Source organism: Hyperolius riggenbachi, chromosome 1, assembly GCF_040937935.1.
Source record: "Hyperolius riggenbachi isolate aHypRig1 chromosome 1, aHypRig1.pri, whole genome shotgun sequence".
Taxonomy (NCBI): Eukaryota; Metazoa; Chordata; class Amphibia; order Anura; family Hyperoliidae; genus Hyperolius; species Hyperolius riggenbachi.
This window is the reverse complement of record NC_090646.1, coordinates 657,149,722-657,168,170: the sequence shown is the minus strand read 5'-3', so window position 1 is coordinate 657,168,170 and position 18,449 is coordinate 657,149,722. Positions and strand designations below refer to the sequence as shown.

Sequence of the window (18,449 nt, the reverse complement as noted above, 5' to 3'; positions counted from 1 at the left end):
ACTGTCTGAATCGCAGTCGTTGTCGTGTTTGCTTGAGGGAGGTAAGACCACCACTTCCTCCTTCAATTTTGCCATTTAAGTTGGTTTTTTAAGCTCATTTAATCTAATCTTATACTTTTGGCGCCTCTGTTCATTGTATACACCCTTCTCAATATAGCTTACTCTGATGGTGTTTAGTGTTCCCTCCCTCCCCAAGATTTTATTTTGTGGCCTCCTCCCCAATATAGCTTACCCTGATGGTGTTTAGTGGCCCAGCCTCCCTGCACCATATAGCTTATCCTGGTGGGGTTTAGTGGTCTGGTTTGATATCCAGGGTCCTTTTAGCTAAACTGACAGCCCACATTTCCGCACCCACATTGCACCTACACTCACATACAATGCTCCACAACTTCATGGTCAAGTAAAACCACATACGGTAATTTGTAAAGTCCTTCTCTCCTCTAGGATTCCGAGCACATGGCTTGGCTCTGACCACGGTAGGATGGATGATGTAGGAAGGACGCTAGAGAGGTCTCCAGAGCTCTCCTAACTGGGTGTGGTAAGGAGTTCCAAAAGGTGGGTGCAGTAATATAGAAGGCTCTGGTTTCAGAGGCTTTAGGTCAGGGTTGGCCAAATTTTTTGGCCAAGGGCCATAACGCTGTCCTTCAGAGTGCTAGCGGGTAAAACTAGCGAATTGCTAGTTGCCGTTCGGTACACTATAATAACCCATGTACAGTGTGCCATTAGCATAGTGGCAGCTGCTAATCAGTGGCTGTTACTGCTGCTGGCACAGTGGTGGGTGCTAGTCAGTGGTTGTTACTACTGCTGGCACAGTGGCAGCTGCTAACTCGTGGCTGTTACTGCTGCTGGCACAGTGGCAGCTGCTAATCAGTGGCTGTTACTGCTGCTGTCATAGTGGTGGCTGCTTATTAGTGGCTGTTACTGCTGCTGGCACGGTGGCGGCTGCTAATCAGTGGCTGTTACTGCTGCTGGCACAGTGGTGGCTGCTTATTAGTGGCTGTTACTGCTGCTGGCATAGTGGCAGCTGCTAATCAGTGGCTGTTACTGCTGCTGGCGCAGTGGGAGCTGCTAATCAGTGGCTGTTACTGCTGCTGGCATAGTGTTAGCTGCTAATCAGGGGCTATTACTGCTGCTGGCCGTTGCATGTGGCACTGTATCCACAGCCTGCGGGTCGCATGGAATAACGACTGTAAAGAGCTTCGTGGGGCCACCAGAAAAAGCTTGGTGGGCTGCATTTTGCTCCTGGGCCAGACTTTGGACATGCCTGATTTAAAGGAAATAAATGTGGCAGCCTCCATAGCCCTCTCGCTGCAAGTTCCCTTTAAAAAAAGAAAACATTTGGCAGCAAATCATTTTTTTTGAAAAATAAAGCCGTTCTCCTACAATGCCTTGCCTAGCAAAACATCCACCTTCTATTAAAAACCGACCGCTCAGTAAAACCCAGCTGCCAACCTTCGTAATGCTGTGCCAATTCTTCCCACAATCCTTTCTTTATGGCTGACAGCCTGATTCCCCATAATGGATAATGAAAACTTCTAGAGGGAAAAAAAAACAAAAAAAAAAAAACGCACGGTAACCGTGTAATTGAAGCGCCGCTCATTTCATTTCTGTAATTACAAGAAAGCCGTTTCAATAATTAGCTTTCTGCCCTTTCAAATTTGCTAGATGATACAATGGATAAAATCCGATAACCGTTCATGCTTTCATTATCTTCATAATTACCACCTATCCTGGGCAGGGCTTGGCAGCATGGCACACTGGCTCGGTTATAGACACGCTGCCAGGGGAAGGTTCAGGGCTGGGTGGTGCACTGGCTCGGTTACAAACACGCTGCCAGGGGAAGGTTCAGGGCCGGGCGGTGCACTGGCTCGGTTACAGACACTGCCAGGGGAAGGTTCAGGGCTGGGCGGTGCACTGGCTCGGTTACAGACACACTGCCAGGGGAAGGTTCAGGGCCGGGCGGTGCACTGGCTCGGTTACAGACACTGCCAGGGGAAGGTTCAGGGCTGGGCGGTGCACTGGCTCGGTTACAGACACACTGCCAGGGGAAGGTTCAGGGCCGGGCGGTGCACTGGCTTGGTTACAGACACGCTGCCAGGGGAAGGTTCAGGGCCGGGCGGTGCACTGGCTCGGTTACAGACACACTGCCAGGGGAAGGTTCAGGGCCGGGCGGTGCACTGGCTCGGTTACAGACACTGCCAGGGGAAGGTTCAGGGCCGGGCGGTGCACTGGCTCGGTTACAGACACTGCCAGGGGAAGGTTCAGGGCCGGGCGGTGCACTGGCTCGGTTACAGACACTGCCAGGGGAAGGTTCAGGGCCGGGCGGTGCACTGGCTCGGTTACAGACACGCTGCCAGGGGAAGGTTCAGGGCCGGGTGGTGCACTGGCTTGGTTACAGACACACTGCCAGGGGAAGGATCAGGGCCGGGCGGTGCACTGGCTCGGTTACAGACCCTGCCGGGGGAAGGTTCAGGGCTGGGCAGTGCACTGGCTCGGTTACAGACACACTGCCAGGGGAAGGATCAGGGCCGGGCGGCGCACTGGCTTGGTTACAGACACGCTGGCAGGGGATGGATTAGGGCTGGGCAGTGCACTGGCTCGGTTACAGACACTGCCAGGGGAAGGATCAGGGCCGGGTGGCGCACTGGCTCGGTTACAGACACGCTGCCAGGGGAAGGTACAGGGCTGGGCGGTGCACTGGCTCTGTTACAGACACACTGCCGGGGGAAGGTACAGGGCCGGGCTGTGCACTGGCTCGGTCACAGACCCTGCCGGGGGAAGGTTCAGGGCTGGACAGTGCACTGGCTCGGTCACAGACCCTGCCGGGGGAAGGTTCAGGGCTGGACAGTGCACTGGCTCGGTTACAGACCCTGCCGGGGGAAGGTTCAGGGCTGGGCGGTGCACTGGCTCGGTTACAGACACACTGCCAGGGGGAAGGTTCAGGGCCGGGAGGCGCACTGGCTCGGTTACAGACACTGCCGGGGGAAGGTTCAGGGCCGGGCGGTGCACTGGCTCGGTTACAGACACACTGCCAGGGGGAAGGTTCAGGGCCGGGCGGCGCACTGGCTCGGTTACAGACACTGCCAGGGGAAGGTTCAGGGCCGGGCGGTGCACTGGCTCGGTTACAGACACTGCCAGGGGAAGGTACAGGGCCGGGCGGTGCACTGGCTCGGTTACAGACACACTGCCAGGGGAAGGTTCGGGGCCGGGCGGTGCACTGGCTCGGTTACAGACACTGCCGGGGGAAGGTTCAGGGCCGGGCGGCGCACTGGCTCGGTTACAGAGACGCTGCCAGAGGAGGGTTCAGGGCCGGGCGGTGCACTGGCTTGGTTACAGACATGCAGCCAGCGACGCTCGGTCTTGTCTGTACGCGACGGAGCATTGATCTGCGCTTCATCTCCCCGGTAGCTCGTAAACTGCCGCTTGTCTTGTAAAAATACCCCCGGATCAAATGATTAGCTTATAATGGGCATTTAAAGCCTGCTCTGTCCACAAAGATAACCGGGCTCTGAAATCCTCCTGCAAAGAAATCTATAATAGCTGCACGATAATATACAGAGAAAAAGAAAATGAAACCCACTCTACACTCCTGCATCTTTATGCTTTGGAAATGCCAGCCTGCAACCTCGTCCTTAGAAGAGACAGTGTGTGGGGAGGAATAGGGAGGAGAGGGGTAGAGAAGGGGGGGTGTGAGACAGAGCTGTTCTGTGTGTGTCTGATTCACTCCACTATTAGGTCATAATACACAAAGACCTGAAAAGGCCTGAAAGAAGTGGTCAGCTCCAATGCTCACTCCATGTCCACACTGAAGTGAGAGGAATATGGCAGCTGCCATATTAATTTACAGCACAAGCTCTGCCTACTGAGCTCATAAGCAGTGCACATATCTCAAACGACATAATTCCTTTGAAGCTGCTAATGGGTTAAACACCAGTTGCCTGGCAGCACCGCTGATCTCTTTGGCTGCAGTAGTGTCTGAATCACACACACCTGAGGCTAGGTTTCCACTTGTGCGATTTTTCCTGTGAATTTTTGCAATAAAAATTAAGACTTTATGGCCGCCTAGATACCCAGCTAGCCATCAACTGAGAGATGTGTAGTATTTTTATTACAGGTATGTTAAGTTGTAGAATAGATTTTAGGGTGTTTTAGGGTTGCCGCTTGTGTCCTGTGAGTTCTTTTTAGTGGCAAACTGTGTCAAACTGAATCAAAAAGCGATAAAATGTTCATTTTCAAATACCGGTATTCTGTACCAAAATAAAAAGCTTGTAAAAAGAAAAACGAAGGGATGATAAAATAGAAAACATACATTGTTGCCTTAGAGACCCAGCTTTTTAAAAATGTATGCTATAAAGGTGTATTACTGTTATTTTTGCAAAAAAGGGCTTAAATTATTAGGGTACAATGAGAAAAAAAAAAAAAAAAAAAAACTAAATATAGAAAATATTCCCCCTTTATTTACAAAGAATGTATTATCCCCATACATTGAACTACAGACATAAATGTATATGTTGGGATAACCAGGATAAATTGGCAAATAAAATGTGTGGGTTTTATGGTATCATTGTTTGTTTTCTTAAACTATAGAGGATGGAAATGGAGAAATAGTGTAATTTTACGAATGCATAGAGAATAAAACAATTACAAAGAAATTAAAAAAAGCCTAATTTGCCCTGAAAAGAATTACAAGATCTATATAATTTATGCGAGCTAAGTAGTGGTAAAGTTATTGGGAAATTAATGAGAGGAGCGATGAAATGTAAAAATCGGTACAGAAACAGACACCACCCTCTAGAGCTGCAGACACTCAAGCCGTCTACAACCTCTGCTTTCCATACACGTCTTCTCCAACCCTGACCTAGCTGCAACTCATTACATCTGCCCTACACATTGTCATTCTCTTTGCAAACTACAAGCCTTGCTGTGCCAACTGACAACCTTGGCAGACTGGTCAGACTAAATTGCTGAAACTACAATCTCAGGTGGCTGAATTGCATGGTGAATGAGCCAATCAAGCAATGGATTCCAAATATAAAAAAGTGCAGCAGCTCCGAATCAAATATTAGGCAGTGGCGAAACAACTGTCCTAGCCAGCATCACTCTTATAGCCCCAGCTTTTAAAAACTGTCGGTGCCTTTCCCCATTCTCCCCCTTCTCCTAAAGGCCTAAACCCTGCATCCCTGCCGACCACCCCTCCTCCTAAACCCCTGCCTCCCTGCTGACCATCCTCACAGGTATTTTAAAGAGAACCCGCGGTGGGGTTCTGACAATGCTATCCGCATACAGAGGCTGGATCTGCCCATACAGCCCAGCCTCTATTGCTATCCAGATCCCCCTAAGCCCCACCCCCCCTGCAATCTCCCATAAATCACAGCCGCGCTGTCGACACACAGCATGTCGCAGCAGGCTGTGTACATCTCTGTACTGTCAGTCTGCTGCTCCCCCGCCTCCTGCATAGCTCCAGTCCCCGCCCGCGTCCCATCCCTCCCCGCTGATTGGAGAGAAGGGACGCGGGTAGGGACTGGAGCTATGCAGGAGGCGGGGGGAGCGCCGAGATTGACAGTACAATAGGTAAACACAGTCCGCACAGCGCGGCTGTGATTTATGGAGCATTGCAGAGCGCAGGGGGATCTTAGGGGGGATCTGGATAGCAATAGAGGCTGGGCTGTATAGGCAGACCCACCTCAGGTTCTTGAAGTATAAAATCCACAAATTCAGAAATGTTGTCACTAGTATTCTATCTCAAGTTCCTCACCCGGCTGTCTAATCAAAAACTGTCTCTGAAGACACAGATTACCTTCTAACCTGGCTCCGTTTCTCCCATCTCATATGAGCAGGATTGTCAGCCACAAAATCTAATTCCATTTACTCACTCTGTGTTTATTATGCAGTCTACATGCAGCCTGCACTGCAAGCATTCCAATATAATCATAAATGTGTCTGCTGTAATGACTTATCACAGCCAGCCTGGTTCTATTTGGTACATTGCCAACGAGAAGGAAGCTGGTCATCGCCCCTCCCACATTCCTGCTCCTCACTGATTGGCTGAGGGTAGTTCAGCGTGACAGACTGAGGCTGAGAAGGGAAATACAACTCACCCCTCTGCAGAAGCTGCTAGAATGCGAATCTATCCTGGCACTTCATTGCAAACTGAATGACTTTCATGCTCATCTAATTGCAGCACCAAATTAAAGCCATAATCTACAATTCTGGATTACACCCAACATTCTACACCTGTACCAGCTCATTTAAAGATATAGTGATAGAAAGAATGTGGACCTGATTTCTTGCACAGGACTGAAGGAAACCCTAGAGAAATGCACCCTGTATGCATTCAGAGAGTTAAAGGAAACCAGAGATTAACGATTCACACAAAATAAACATATCAGTTGATAGCTTGTAAAGAATAAATGCTCTACCCGATAATTTCGCCACTCTGGTGTGCCTTTTTGAGTGCTTTTTATGCATTATTGCTCCAGGAAATATCCAATATGGCCGCCGGCTCATATTCCTTCTGCTTCCAGGTTATAAGCTGTTCTGGATGTGCTGTCTAGGCTATATGAGACTATAGACAAGCAGGGCTGCTGTAGGCTTTCATCTGTGTTTTTCAACTTCATATTCTGGCATGCTGTGTGGCTGCCTGTAGGAAGTGTCTCTCCTAGTAATGAAACTGCATACAGTAGATAATAATGATGACTGGCTGCACAGACCGAGCACACAGATCACACAGCCACACTTGTCTGTTAGACAGAGATTTTTCCTGCAGCAGCAGCCCCTCCCATGTCATCACAGCTCTCAGTATGTAAAGCATGAAATTTGAGCCAGGAGGGGGAAGGCTTGGGCTTGAAAAGACTCCACAGAAGAGTGACTCAGCTATAATGATTCCAGGTCAAACCTCGACTGAATAGTCGGTGGATTCTTATCACAGTTGATAACAGATAGATTAGACTGAGAACAATAAAACTAAAAGCAGGGTAGGTGTTTACTGTCATGTTCCCACTGATAAATGTAATAAAATACATGAGGGTGCTTCGTCTCTGGTTCTCTTTAAGCCTGTCTAATTCCCCCTTCCCTTGTGACTAATCCCCACTGTAATTTGATCTCTCCACTGTGTCCACTCAGGAATCTCCTCTGCCATTATGTCTGCTTCCATGAAAGCAGGAAGTAGACACTGCATATTTATTGCAGGAGATCTATAAGTTGTAACAAATGTTTTTCTTTAACAGGTGAAAATAAACGGATGAGATAAGCAATTATATTTATCCTCCTACTCCTAAAAATGACTTTTTAGATATCCCATGGATTTCTTTTATTTACAAAGTAAATTGAATGTTTTACGTTCTCTAATCAGTGGCAGCCTATTAGGTGTGAGTAAGAAAAAGGTCAGTAGTTTGTGTATTTTCTCTCTCCCAGCCCTCTAAAGTTTTCCTGGCAGAATACAACTTCTAACAGTTGTAATTTGCTGATCAGTGGTACTGACAACACAGAAGTAGGGTTGCCAGGTGTCCGGTTTTAGACCGGACAGTCCGGTTTTTGGCCGCTGTGTCCTGTCCAAAAAGGCATGTTAAACCGGACAATTAAGATGTCCGGTTTTATGCCTTTTGCCACTTGCCGCCACCCGTCCGCCAGCGCTGCGCGACCGCTGATTCGCTGCCTGGCTGTCAGTCAAAGGCACAGCCAGCCAGCTTACGCGGCGTAAGTTACGCCAGCTTAAGTACCGCCCCCGAGCCCGCGCTTCCTGACGTTGCTACGGCAACGCCAATGCTGCGTTGCCAACGCACGCATGACGTGCGTCACTCACGTCATTTGCAATGCGATTCTGCATCTGCGAAGGAAGCAAGGTAAGGTCAGGAGTCTGGAGATATGGTGAGTGAGTGACCCATAATTCTCTGGTTGTATTTCCGCTCTTTGTGTGCATTGGCTCCGCTCTATCTCCACTCCGTATAGTCCAGGCGTGACTTTCGATCTCATTCAATCTCGCCTGAGCCCGCTGCTTACTATACTTTACACTTGAATTCATACTATTGTACAACGCAATTTATACTGTTATACTGTTAGATTTGCTCAAAATGTGTACATACATGTATGCGCAGATTTATATTTTAACTTTATGCCTATGTATGTCCACTTTATTGTTCTCAATAAAAAATTTTGGTGGGAAAAAAAATAAATTTTAAAACTTCCCGCAAGAAATCGACCACTTCACTGTGCAAAAACGCCATAAATGCATTGCATTATTTGCATAGTTTTCCAGTTTTGTAATAGTTTTCTGCTCTGTCTCTTATGTGCATTTACTGGTGAAAAGTGGTCTCTTATGTGCATGTACTGGTGAGGACAGTTAGTGACATGGCTATGTACTCTGTAATGTGCTGCAGAAGATGTCAGTGCGATATAAATACTGTAAAAAACATTTTTTAAAAAGCCCATTGCTTAGCCCCACTCTACATAAAAGTGCGCTTCTGACTCCGCCCCTAACTCCACCCCCTGTCCGGTTTTCTCCATCAGCCGACCTGGCAACCCTACACAGAAGTGGTCACTTCCATGCCTAGAAATTAACTCTTCCAGGCATCACAATAAAACAAGTAAAACAGGCTGGTTATTAAAGAGAACCTGAACTGAAAATAAAAAGTCAAAATAACCATACACAGGTCATACTTACCCCCTGTGTAGTCTACTACTCAATCTTTCTCTCCTCTCCTGCGTCCCATTTGTCCACTGTGATCAATGGAAGTCTCTGTCCTCCATTTTAAAAATGTTTATTGCCCCCTAACAGCTTCCTGGTCAGCACTTGAGCAATAGGGAAACATGGGCATTACCTTGCACATTCAGTTGTAACTGACAGCTGCTGATATATAACTGACAGCAACTGGTATATTTCAGTTCTGACAAAAATGTTGTCAGAACTGGAAGGGATTACTGTAAGAAGAAAATGGTGAGCTTCTGGGAGGGACTGACAGTGAGGTTAGTATGCAATATTCATTTGCAGCTACGTCATGTGCTTATTTTAAATAATTTTCATCGCTTCAGGTTCCCTTTAATAGGTTTTGCACTGCACATACACCTGTTTATCTCATGTCACATGCCGCCTCGGGTACCCTTTACCGCGCAGAGACCCAGTGTTGTAATATTACAACATCACATTTAAGGCTAAAAAAACCCTCCCCCATTCTCTTCTTTTTAAAACCTCATGTACATTACTAATAGGACCTATTGTTCAGTTCTGCAACACTATTGGATGATTGAATGTATAAATAGGTCTGTTTATTTGGCCATGAAGTCATACAACCCTGTTGCCTGCTTTGGAGTACATCATCTTGTTGTTTTGGACGGGATACATCAAGACTCAAGTAAATAAAAAGTTTGAAATATTTTTTACTGTGATAATTAACATGTGTAGATCATGCAGATTTTGTGACATCAAATATACTGATATTGAGAGATTTAGAGATGGTTATTTATATGTTGTAATTTTACAACAGTGGGTCATAGTGGTAGCAAGATTTTGTCTGCACAGTAAACTTGAGAAGGTGATAGTTTTCTTTGAGGCGAGGATGAAAGTGTTTGCATGACTAATTGAATAATATGTCTACCTGATAAGAGTTGTGGAATGGAAAGTGTGAAGTTGAAACCTGAAACATGGACTAATGCTGGGCATACACGGGTCGATCTGGCGGCCGATTAGCAGCCGGATAGACTCCCTCCGGGTCCCCGCTCGTCCACCCGGATCGATTTTCGCTCGTCCCTGCCGGCGCTCATCTCCCGCTCGATTCGCTGCTATTGTCCGGCTGCGGGTATCGAGCGCGGAATCGATCCCCGCGGTGATAGGACACGGATATTATCAATCGAGCCATCAGCGGCTCGATTGATAAGGGGGCATCGAGCCGTGTATGCCCAGCATTAGGGCTGGTGCACACCGAGCGGGTTTTCTCGCATTTTTACAGCCGCTTGCGGCTTTGGAAACGCGTGGGTAATGTATTTCAATGGGGTGGTTCACATCAGCGCGGGAGGCACTTTGCTGAAACGTATACTCCCTGGCTGAGGCATTTTTTGGATTGCGGAGGCGTTTCTGCCCCCAATGTTAATCATAGGAAACATGCAAACCGCTCTGAAAAACGCCAGTTAAGGCCTCTTGTACACTGCAAGCGATTCCGATTCCGCTTTTTAATCAGTTTTTACATCTGATTCCGATTCAGATTTGCAGTTTGCTCCCTGCACACTGCAAATTAGAATCTGAATTGAATGTAAAAACCGATTAAAACGCGGAATCTGAATCGCTTGCAGTGTGCAAGAGGCCTTAGAACGGTTTTGCAGGCGTTTTTGTTACAGAAGCTATTCTGTAACAGCTTTACTGTAACAATATATGAAATCTACTACATCAAAAACGCTACCCAACACTAGGTGAAACGCTTCATAAAAATAAGAAAAGGCGTTTCAAAAACTACTAGCGTTTTGCGGATCTGCTAGCGGTTTTTGGTGTGCACCAGACCTTAATATCAAACCTGGCTGTTCCTGCCTGACAGGAAAGTCATTGGAACTTCCACAAATGCCTATCTCCTGCAGCCCTCAGACCTGCCAATTACCTGGTAATTGATGACATTTTTCATTGTTTGATGCATCCACTGTAAACAGGCACCCAATTTGTACATCACAGGGTCCTGCTGGCAGACTTCCTAACCTTCTTGTGCCCTGTTGTATCAACTGTTATCACCTGTTACCACCTGTTCTTTAAAGAGAACCCGAGGTGTGTTTAAAGAACGTTATCTGCATACAGAGGCTGGATCTGCCTATACAGCCCAGCCTCTGTTGCTATCCCAAACCCCACTAAGGTCCCCCTGCACTCTGCAATCCCTCATAATTACACAGCAAATATAGCTGCAAACAGCTTTAATAGAATATGATTATTTCTTCCTGTGATACAATGACAGCAGCTATGTTTGTATATATTACACACAGGCAAGCTTATCTGCATCTTGAGCACTCAGCCTCTGAAAAAAAACCTAACCCCCCCTCCTCCCCTCTGCCTCTGAAATCAATGGCTAGTAACACCTCCTCCTGCCCAGACTGAGCTCCCATGAGCCCTTGCTACTGCCAAGGCTCTCTGAAAACCTGTGGGAGTGGTTTATTTAGTTTATAGGGAATTAGAGTATTAAAAACAAACAAAAAAGTATTTGGCTTGAGGAATGCCCTATAAACAATAGGAAAGGGAACACAATTATGCAATGAGTAAAAGTTCATCTCGGATCCACTTTAAGGCCTTGTTCACATTTATAAATTGCCAGTGCTATTAGAAGCTCTGAGCAATTTATACTGTGATTTTTAAGCGCTTTTCCCTGCGATCTGTGCATAGGAAAGTGCTTTTGTGAAACAATAGATTTTTTTCACTTCCTGACGTTAGGAAGTGAACACTTATGCCTGGAAATGAATAAATACAATGTATTTATTCATCAAATCGCTCGGGAAATCTCCAAAGAACTTTTTCAAGCGCATTGCGATTTCCCTATACTTTGATTAGCAAACACTCAGAAAATGGTACATGTGGCGCGTTTGCGATTCAATAGAAAGTGGAACGCTCACATATGAACACTCCCATAGGAAATCATTGCACAAGCGCTTTTAGAGCGATTTCCAAAATCACCAGCGCTTAAAAGAAAATCTGCAAACGCTCATCGTGAGAAACAAGCCCTAAAGGTGATTATGCGGTTGCTTATTTTTTAGAGCAGAGAGAAAGTTCTGAGTTCAGGTCCGCTTTAAGAGAGATGGTGATAGAATTGAAGGGAAGTTTTATGCTAAGTACACACCATACAATTTTCTGTTAAGCCCAATCTACACAACATGATTCTTTGTGCGATTCGATTACGATTCTATTTACGATACGATTAAATTCAACATGTCAGATCCTGATTCACTTCGATTCAATCAGATTTGACATTGCAAAACAATGGCAAATCGAACTCAATCGAATCCCGGACATGTCTGATTTAATCGAATCGTAAATAGAATCGTAATTGAATTGCACAAAAAAATCATATCGTGTAGATGGGAGTTTATGCTGGATACATACGGTGCATTCCCGAACTCAATGCACCCGTCGATTCACGTCGACTCCATTTCCGACATGTCCGATTCGCATTTCGATGGATCGTTAGGTCGATTTGGCAAACTTTACATGTAAATCGACCCATCGAAATGCGCTCGGAAATAATCGAGTCGATGTGAATAGACAAGCACATTCTGTGCGGGAACGCACCGTGTGTATCCAGCATTAGATTTAAGGCCCATACACACGCCTGATTTTTTTCGAACGACCAGCGGATCGCTCAAACTCAGTATTATCACGTGAACGGCAGTCTGTACACGCCCGATTTGTGGGGCGGATGACTGAACGACGGGACATTCAAACAACCAGTCGTTTGCGAAAATCAGACGCGTGTATGGGCCTTTACCTGCCAGATAGAAAATTTCCAACATGTTGGAAATCATCTATCTAACGATCTATCTGCCGAGCAATTAGGCATTGTTCTACTCATCAGGAGATAACCAGAAGACAATGCACCAGAGATAATGACCAGTCTCTACCAGTACTTTACAGAAAATCTAACAGGAAATTAACAGAAAAATCTAAAGGTGGCCATACACTGGTCGATGTGCCATTAGATCGACCAGCTGACAGATCCCTATCTGATCGAATCTGATCAGAGAGGGATCGTATGGCTGCCTTTACTGCAAACAGATTGTGAATCGATTTCAGCCTGAAACCGATCACAATCTGTTCAGCTGCTCCTGCCGCCTGTCCCCCCCCCCATATACAGTACCTGAGGCTGGCTCCCGGGCGTCTTCTCTGCACTGCACCGCACTGCTGTTCTTGCTCCATCCCGGCGCTTCCTGTGTTACTCCGTGACCAGGAAGTTCAAATAGAGCGCCCTCTATTTCAACTTCCTGGTCACCGGAGTGACACAGGAAGTATAAGCGTACACTGGGAGATGCGGAAATGCGGTGCAGCGAGGAGAAGAGGACCCCGGAGCCAGCTTCAGGTAATGTATACATGCTCGGATCGGGCCCGAATCGTACGCCGCAAGCGACGCGCTCCTACCGCCGGGCGATCGAGGGTAATTTCCCGCACGGCGCGATCGACGGTCCGATCCGATTTCGGGAGGGAATCGGATCGGCGGGTGCGTTTAGCGCAAGCGATTGGCAGCAGATCCGATCCCAGGATCGGATCTGCTGTCGAAACGGCCGTGAATCGAGCCAGTGTATGGCCTGCTTAATGCTGCGTACACAAGTTACGTTTTTCGTGCAATGTGACCCGATCGTTTTTTCGGCACGATTCCGCACTTCTGCGCTCGATTCTCTTATCTGCATTCGTCTTTATCTTTTTCCATTCACCGCTATGAGAAATCGAGCGCGGAAACGATCGGGAGCAATATCGGACAAGACGGATTTTATCTATTTGATCCATCTGTCGCACGGAAAATCGTACTGTGTGTACACAGCATTACAGAAAATTGTATGGCGTGTACTAGGCTTGGTTAGATTCCTAAAAAGCGAGAATTCTGGTTTATACGCTGTACATGCAGGCATGTCAGTTTACACAATTGCCAGTATGGAAATAAACTAGCCGATTCTCACCTGGAAAATAGTAATCCTCTTATGGTTTCCTGTAATCAGCCCCAATGATGGTAATATCCATTACTCAACACAAACAGCACTTATTTATTCACATGAAATTATATTTCCTTCCTAAGAGGCTTATCCTGCCTCCAGCAAACACACGGCTTGTTTACAAGGTGCCCTCCATGGCTGAGCACTGCAAGATTAATAGGCAATGCAAATATTAGCCGATCCTAAGATAGCGGTTTATATGTATCGGCAGAGATGAACCGCTAAACATGCAGAAAAATAGGAGACTGAAGCCAGTCTGAAGGCCAGAACTGCATGTATGATGGGGTGCAGGATCAATGGCGGCTCGCAAGGATGGCTGAGATTCTAGAAGCCCAGCAGAGACTAGGGCTTGATCTCTAGAGCGAGAGTGTGGGGCCAGATTCTGTACCGATAGCCTGCAGCCTAGCAGCATGTCTGCTACTATGGAGCAGGGATGCCACTAGGCGCACAACATAGCTGAATCCAGCCGGCAGGGTGACTGGGAGAACAATGGGGGAATTTTAGCAAGGGTGTCCGAGGAAATATTGGTAGGTTTTTAGAAATCCGTGCAGAAATGTCTCAGACATCCTAATAACTAGATAGTATTCCTTCTAAAACTGTTGTAAAATAAGAGGAGCTAGGAAGGTCTCCCAGACAGTGCAGTGTGCGAGGAAAATTGCTGTTGCTGAGGTTAACAATACATCTGCGGTATAGGTAGGCTCTGGGTGATGAATTCAGCAGGGGGAGGAGCCCTTCACAAATCATGTCTAGCCTGCACTGCTGCACTAGCTGTGGAACTGCTATTAAGCACTTAATCTGCGACAGTTTAGGGATGGATTTGCACTTAGTGCAGCTCTAGAAATTCACGCTAAGCTGCCGCTATTACGTAGGATTTAAGAAGTTTCTGATTACCATGCAGAACTATCCCTCTGCTGGTTAGAACTGTTTAAGAAGAAAAGACTGTCGTTAATGCTTTGATAAATCTAGCCCAATGAGCTCAAGGGTCAGATGTTGCTAAACATGCATGTTCATAAAGGACACCTGAAGTGAGAAGAATATAGAGGTGGTCATATTTAGGAGAGGTCTGGGGAGGGGACTCCCGTACAAACTACATTCTAGCCAGAGTTTACTCCAGCGTGTATATGTTACGGCCAGAACCCGAAGTGTGGCCACTTCTAGTTCTGGCCGGCCACTTTGGGTTCTGGCCGGCCAATATGCGAAGTGGCCGCAGCGCAGCGGCCAATGTTAGAAATTGAATGTTTCTTTTTATTAATGTAGTTTTCCGGCCAAATGTAGCAAAACAGTTAATTTAATGAAATGAAGCTGGCGGCTCCGCCTCCTTTCCTCCGCCCCTGCCTCTCTCTCTCTTCTTCGGGCAGCCGGCAGGGACACACGTGTCCCTGAGAGTCGTTCGTGGCTGCAGGGAAGCAGAGCGGGGAGGCTGAAGACATTGCTTCTGCCAGCACCCGCTCTGCAGGGACGAACGACAGGATTGCCTGCCGCGACGAACAACTCTGGGGGGACACGCATGTCTCCCGCTGCCAGTATCGGGGAGGAGAGAGAGGCAGGGGCGGAGGAGAGGAGGCGGAGCGGAAGCCAGGCGGCTTCATCCTTCTACATTGCCGCCAGCTTCATTTAATTAAATTAACTGTTTTGCTCCATTTGGCCAGAGACGGCCGGAAAACTACATTAATAATAAAAGGAAACATTCCATTTCTAACATTGGCCGCTGCGCTGCGGCCACTTCGCACAGTGGCCGGCCAGAACCCGAAGTGGCCGGCCAGAACTAGATGTGGCCGGCCAGAACTAGATGTGGCCGGCCAGAACTAGATGTGGCCGGCCAGAACTAGATGTGGCCGCACTTCGGTTTCTGGCCGTAACATATACATTATTTATTCATTAAATACATTTTATTGGACAACTGACTTGAGAGGCACATGGAAGTTGCCATATTGATCTCCGTTTAAACAATGCACAACACCTGGCTGTCCTGCTGATCCTCTGCATTTGCCGCATGCTTGTTCTAGGTGTGTGGTTCAGACACTACTGATGCATGGAAGATCAGCAGTATGCCAGGCAACTGGTATGGTTTGAAAGGAAAGACAGGTAAATATGGCAGCCTCCATATGTCTCAGGTTGGTCGTCCTTTAAAATTTTCCATAGTTCCAGAGGTTGAAGCAGATGATGCAACTATGTAAAGTAAGAAGAGCTACTGTATAGGACAATGAAGCCACTCATCCCATAGAACCAATAGGGTGCTTTGCAAGGTTAAAGAACTTCCTCCTGACATGCTTAGTGACAGCAATAAATTGCCGGAATATTTTTACAGCTGCAGATCTGGGACAAAATTATTTCAAATACAAGGGGAGGACACTGAAGGGAAATGGCAAGCTTTTAAACTTATTCTCAATCAATACTGTAGTATGTATATCCCATATGGAAACAAAATGTCTAGGAATAAAAAAAGGCCTCTATGGATGGATAGAAAGGTTAGGGATAAAATGAAGAGGAAAAGGAATGCCTATAAAGTCCTAAAACAGGAGGGGACCGAGGCTGCACTAAGCAATTATAAGGAGTGCAATAAAAATTGTAAAAAAGAAATTAGGCTGGCAAAGATCGAAGCTGAAAATCAAATCGCTAGGGATATCAAATCTAACCCAAAGAAGTTTTACAAGTACATCAACTCTAAAAAAAGAAAGGTTGACTGTATAGGACTCCTAAAGGATGAGGATGGGAACTCAATGGTGGATGACCAAGGTAAGGCAGAGTTATTAAATGCTTTCTTTGCTTCTGTCTTCACAAAGGAAACAGCACTGTTGCAAATTACAGAGGCAGAAGAGTCTCAATCTTCTAACTATAATATTAAATACTTAACGCAGGAAGAAGTAAAGACAAGACTAAATAAATTAAAAATAGACAAAGCACATGGCCCGGATGGCATGCATCCTCGGGTCCTAAGGGAATTAAGTTCAGTTATAGCTAAGCCCCTTTATCTTATCTTTTGTGACTCTCTTGCAACTGGCAGAGTCCCAGTGGATTGGCGTACAGCCCACGTTTTCCCATTCTTTAAGAAAGGCAAAAATTCTGATCCAGGAAATTATAGACCTGTAAGCTTAACATCAGTTGTATGCAAACTATTTGAGGGGGTTACTAAGAAATACTATACATGACTTCATAGTAGAAAATAATCTTATTTCTCAGCATCAACATGGGTTTACTAAAGACAGGTCCTGTTTGACTAACATGCTCAGCTTTTATGAGGTAGTGAATGCTAATATGGATATTGGGAATGCTGTAGATGTGATATACTTGGATTTTGCAAAGGCCTTCGACACTGTTCCCCACAGAAGTCTGGTGCAAAAGTTGAGGATGCAAGGACTGGGGAAGAGTTTGTGTGCATGGATAGGGAACTGGCTAGTGGACAGAAAACAGAGTTGTGGTCAATGGATCGTGCTCAAAATGGGAGACTGTTAGCAGTGGGGTCCCACAGGGGTCTGTACTGGGTCCAGTGCTCTTCAATTTATTAATCACCTAGTAGATGCAGTAGTGAGCAATGTTGCTATTTTTGCAGATGATACAAAATTGATTGTGCAGAATCAACTCTCAGGAAGGATAGATATAGGATAGGAAGGAAGGATAGTGTCATATTGCAACAGGATCTGGATAGGATGGCTATATGGGCACATACATGGCAGATGAAGTTCAATGTTTACAAATGTAAAGTCATGCATTTTGGTCGTACCAATGGTCTAGCACCATAAAAAATAAATGGGATACAGTTGGGGACATGAAACTTGAAGGACTTCGGAGTACTCATCGACAACAAGTTAAATAATCGTACTCAATGCCAAGCCGCTGCAGCTAAAGCTAACAAAATTTTGGGATGCATTAAAAGGGAAATAAAAACTCGAGATGCTAGCATAATATTGCCCCTGTTTAACTCTCTAGTAAGGCCACATCTGGAATATGGAATTCAGTTCTGGGCACCACATTACAAAAAAATATATTGCAGTTTTAGAGCAGGTGCAGAGACGAGCAACAAAATTGATACGTGGGATGGAAGGTCTCGCTTACCAAGAAAGGTTAGATAAACTGGGTTTATTTAGTCTAGAGAAAAGACGCCTTAGAGGAGATCTAACATGTATAAATACATCAGAGGGCAATATAATAGCTTGGCGGATGAGCTTTTTGTCCCTAGGCCTTCTCAAAGGACTAGTGGACATGATCTGCTCATGGAGGAAAAACGTTTTAGCCATTTATTTAGGAAAGGGTTCTTTACAGTAAGAGTGATTAAGATGTGGAATGCATTGCCACAGGAAGTCGTTATGGCAAACTCTATACCTGCATTTAAAGGGGGCTTAGATGCTTTCCTTGCGTTGAAAGACATCCATGGCTACAATTACTAGGTTATGCCTAATGATGTTGATCCAGGGATTTTATCTGATTGCCATCTGGAGTCAGGAAGGAATTTTTCCCATTTGGGGCTAATTGGACCATGCCTTGTGGGTTTTTTTTTGCCTTCCTCTGGATCAACAGGGATATGGTAGGGAGCAGGCTGGTGTTGTACTTTGCACTGGTTGAACTCGATGGACGTATGTCTTTTTTTAACCAAAATAACTATGTAACTATGTATTCGCAGATTGTCGATGCGCAACACCCCCCCCCCCCCCCCCCCCGGTACCTTTTACTTTATTCTCATCCACTCTGTGCCGTGGGAGTTATATGGAGGCTGATGCTTTTGGTTCCTTTGAAACAATACCAGTTACCTGGCTATCCTGCTGATCCTCTGTCTCTAATACTTTAGCCATAGG

At 46.2% G+C, this 18,449-nt stretch overlaps 1 protein-coding gene across 3 annotated transcripts in view; it reads right to left on the bottom strand.

Moving 5' to 3' along the window:
* Positions 1-18,449, bottom strand: part of PIK3C3 (phosphatidylinositol 3-kinase catalytic subunit type 3) — a 206,968-nt gene that overhangs the window by 61,669 nt on the left and 126,850 nt on the right. The window lies entirely within an intron of this gene.